This window comes from Acromyrmex echinatior, chromosome 1, assembly GCF_024713525.1.
Source record: "Acromyrmex echinatior isolate Ae372 chromosome 1, ASM2471352v2, whole genome shotgun sequence".
NCBI lineage: Eukaryota > Metazoa > Arthropoda > Insecta > Hymenoptera > Formicidae > Acromyrmex > Acromyrmex echinatior.
The window spans coordinates 21,481,190-21,486,225 of record NC_141852.1 but is presented as its reverse complement, the minus strand read 5'-3'; the positions used below and the strand labels follow the sequence as shown (position 1 = coordinate 21,486,225).

The window sequence follows — 5,036 nt, the reverse complement described above, 5'->3', positions numbered from 1 at the left end:
ACACATATACTGCTTCCAGGACCGTACACTTGGCGATATTATCTCCTAAAATCTTCCTGGAACCTGTTTTACAGGATATAATTTTAATCTCAATTGGTATTCATTCCGAAATTTTTTTACAGGTCCTATGTACGTTAATGCTTAGTTAATATGTGACTGAATGTTTTTTTTTTTTCATTTTGAAAGTCAAAATCTAAAGAATAAAATCGCACTTAAAATTATGCAAGGCTACGAACAATATGTTGAACAAATTTATAATGAATAGTATAACATTTGTTATAACATTTATCAGAAATTTGTTATGAATAATTTTTAACAACATAATTGAAAAAAATGTTTGGATCTACCGGACCCGCGAACATCAATTAGGGTTAATAAACTTCTCAGACTATCTAATGTAACAAATGTTTATTGGATGTTTTATGTTCGAATTATTGAATTTAAATTAAACATTTAATTGGAGTTCTTAGATATATTTTGTTCATTACAAATGTACACGTTATATACTATAAAATTCGTACTGTTAAAATTATACCCAATTAAAGTTATTTTTAATCATTTCTATAAATCTAATCTGCTCCTATCCATTATATCATTTATTTGACTGAAACAATGGAGTTAAACAATTAAACTCAAGAACATGTATTAAATTTGACACAAATTTAGTTTATTTTTAAATGCACAATATGATTGATTTACATTTTGACACACATAGAAGTTAAAAATAACAAAATGTTATTTAACTTGAGAAATTTGGTTATCATTGCTTCTTTGATATCTAATCTATCTAACAATGGGTAGAATGGTCTTTAAATATTATATAAAAATTATATAAAATCAAAAGGACATGTGTTTCGGATATTATTTACGAAAGGGAATAGTCAGACAATAAAAATGTCCTATAACACATGAAATATATTTATGCTTGTTTCCGCTAATGTAGATTAATTTTCAATTTCGGCTCAACTTTATCTTTTTTTCTAGTTTTAAAAATTAGAAAAAGATGAAAAATGAGTTGAATCGAAATTAAAGTTAATTTATATCTGATAGAAACAGACATTAATGTATCGTAACCTCTTCGGTCTTTTTTATATTTTCATTAAAAATTTAGATATAAAGAATGTACAATTGTAGTCGTGAACATTTTAGCGACACTATACAAGCCATGGTTAAAAAGAAAAAGATAAATATCCGGCAGAAGCTTGCATCAGACTCCGTTTCTTAATGCCACGATATTTTTACACTTCTCAGAAATAAATGCTGTAATGTTATTTGCTCCTATTTTTGTCATTATCTCTGAATTATAATAAATCTCAATTTACGACTTTGCCGACGTTATTTCTTTTCATATATTAAGAATCGAACGATTTATCTCGCATTAACATTCACACGGAGATAATAATGACGTTCGTTGATATGACCAATTAAGTTTTCAACAAACATAATCACTTTCATTAACGCAACTAATATTATTATCGTCTTTCACACATTACGATGACATACTTTTAACTGAAACTTCCGTTCCGCTCATTATCACGACCTGATGCCAGATAAGTTTTTATAGCTGCTCGAAAACTACGATGCCCAACTAATCGCTAATAGGATTTGGAAACTGATGTGGGTTTAGAAGTCTCGAGGAATTGCGCGGTGATAGAAACAACAAAATAAAATATTTTGCGATTTTGATAAAAACTGCGTTTATTTAACAAACTCCGATTTTGTTCGCATTAATATCTATTATATATTCAACTCCATCAGCAGGTAATAAATTTTCTGCAACTGTATAAGTATATTCAATTAGGGGATTGTTAAAATTTATCTTTACACAAAATTGATTAAAATACTTTCGAGGATTTTCAGCGAAGACTGATTTTAATGTAAGCATCTTAATAAACTTTATGTGAGGATAAATTTTATAATCTTTATCATAAAAATGATTTTTATAATTTAATTTGTTTCTAATTGTCAAAATTTAGGAAGGCAAGCGTCTTTCCTTTCTCTCGCTTGCGTATGATCGTTTTTAACGATTCTCTTCAGGCATCTTTTAAGATAAAATGATAAAACTTAGCAATAAATTCGAGATATCTTGATTTCGACATGCTCAACTATATAATATTGTCATTTAAAAAATTAAAAAGATTTGTTAAACTTAACTTTTTTCTTGTATTTTCTTACATTTTTATTATTTAAAATGAAGCAATTCACAGACTGAATAGAAAAGGAGAATAAAAAATGCAAGACTATAAAAAATATAAAAGTACAAAGAAAAGGTGCAATCGGGTGCAATTTAATAATTTAAAAAAGATATTAAAGAAGATTACTGTAGATTTTGACATTTTATTACAATACATATGTATTAGGTGTTGGAATTAATTCGTAGCGTTTTACAAGTGATGGGAAGTACTTTCATTAATGTATTTTTTAATGCTCATGTGAAATAAATAACATTCTTTCATTAAAAAATGCTACGAATTAATTCCAACACCTAATATATATATGTATTATTGTAATATTAATACATATAACATGATATAACGAGCAACATGTAAAAGTTAAATATTACATTCGATAAACTTTTCCTTCTTACAATCATAATCGGATATCGTAATTACGATATTAATGTTCTTTTAATTTACACAAAAGATAAGTTTAATTCTTATATCTTGGATCATATATCTAATTTATATTTGTATATCTCTGATTTAGTTTGACTATTAGTTTGTACTTTTAGCTATATAAAATATTGATTCACATTTTCCTGCGTTATAGAAAAGTCCCTGTACAATAAAAATTATTGTAATAAAGAAAGATCACATTTTCTTTACATTTCTATTCTTTCATAATAAACTGAAAAAAGTTAAATCTAAGCTAAGGACATTTCAGAATAGTACTTTAATAAACTAAGAAGATCATCCGAACATTTCTCAGTCGATTTCCACTTACTAATGTGTTCAATTTAAATATATACGTTGAGTTATAATTTTTTCTTACGAAATCTTTCGGAGAAAAAAACGTAGGAATTATCATCTCATCTCCATTAGAATCGCGCGCAACAAAGCTTTTTCTAAAAAGATCTTTTTTTCCAGTCATCGCTTTGATTTCAACTTCAGACGCAATTGTACAATATTGTACGCACTATCGCGCAAATACGCACGCTGACAAATATCCGGAATGACGTACGTTTCCGATCGTCATGGGATTTACATCAAGGTTTTTCGAAGAAAATCTTCTAGATATAACATCTAAGTGCGCAAAAATTCAAAATTTGCCCGATGAATAAACCATCGCAGATATGCGATCCCTGAATCCCCCGTCAGGGATTTTCCTGGGAACCGAGTCGAGCGAGAGACAACGTATCGCTTCAGCGATAACGTCGATCGCCGCTCGTGCGTAAAAGCCCCGGTCTGTCAGAAACGATCATCCTTTGCCAGAAACAGTCAACGGCGCACTGCCGCTGGAAAATATCAATTCCTCGATTGGTCCATTGATATTAGGTCTGTTTTTTATTGCTGTGCTCTGAACCGAATGCAATAAAAAAGTGAAATATATTTGAAGTGAAATATATTTGTTGTTCACTGTGTGTACCAATTCAGAAAGTGCAGCAATAAAAAACAAACCTATTATTTGTCAACTACCAATATCACGGTTGCGACACGACATATTTCGCGACGACTATCAGCTTCTTATTTCCCAAGTCACACGTAAATAACTTTGGCCTTTTTTTCTGACACGAGAACCATAAATCCGATTAATTTGAACTTTCCTTCTTTAATCTAATCTCAAATCGTTGCGTTACATATCTTCTATGTTCTCTCTCTCTCTCTCTCTCTTTCTCTCTCTCTCTCTCTCTCCCCCCCTCTTCTACTCCGTTATTTTTGTAATATTTATTCACTCAGATAACGATCTCTATTAAAGCAAATTATTATTATCTCAGCGGTTAAACTCTCTCAACTTTGTTTACTCTCGTCTGTATCAAGTCTTTAAATCGAATTAGAAACTTATTTACTAATAAGAAGATAAATGCTCAAGCCGGCTTCTTTGTCCGCGAGCGATCCGTTATTCAGACGTTGTTAGATTTTTTGTCCAGCAACGATCATCTTAATGTCACTGGTCTCTACTTGTTAGCTCGTTAGAAGAAAAATCACGTCGATTCTTGATCGGTAATGCCTGAGGCTAGAGACCTTATATCAATCTGATACGAGCGATTTTGTCACAATCTTGCGAGAGAGAAAAATATATATAATTCGCCCTGTATATAGACTGTTTTACTTTAATTTATACTGTCTTACTCTATAATCTTAATTAAAGTTATCGCGAGTGAAACAACCTAGATAGTCAAGCTTCTAATTATGAGAAAGGAAATAGGTACAAGTTTCTCTTCAGTTGCTATAAAAATTGCTACAATCTATTTATAAGAGGGAATTCTTGCCATCAAGTTGCTCATTGGTGGTAAGAAATATTCTGGTAGGCAAAATCGGAAGCCACTTTTCTCAATATTGCGGGCAATTTAAGCAACTAGTTATTTCGGAGAATAAGTTAAAATGAGGTAGTATAAGGAAAATAGGAAATAAGAATAAGGAAAATGTATCTTTCTCTCGTAGAATTTTGACAAAATTATTATTCGTGACTAAACTCTGATATAGATCATTTTTTCTTAGAGAAAATAAAGAACAATCTGAAAATTTTAGGACTTTATTCTGTGCATTTCTGAAAATTTCTTGTATATTTGAAATAACTCCCAAGTAAAGTACAAGTCATTACAACATCAAAATGATTATTCCGATGTTATTGTAACTTTGTTCTGTTTCAGCTAATATACGTATACAGAGTGCGTCATCAAAATCCGTACAAATCGACCAATTTCTTTAAACAAAATATTTTTAATGAAAAATTAAATATTTCAAAAAATCCTTTCCATGGCATTTGGGGGATCCCTCTAGAGTACAATTATTCGATATATCCCCCATTAGCTTGAATGACGGCCTCTATTCTCGGTCTAAAGCGTTCGCACGCACGCTGTAATGTAACGTTGTCCA

At 30.4% G+C, this 5,036-nt stretch overlaps 1 protein-coding gene across 1 annotated transcript in view; it reads left to right on the top strand.

The window, feature by feature from the left end:
- The window catches only part of LOC105152642 (inositol polyphosphate-5-phosphatase A), a 50,290-nt gene that overhangs the window by 28,112 nt on the left and 17,142 nt on the right, over positions 1 to 5,036 (top strand). The window lies entirely within an intron of this gene.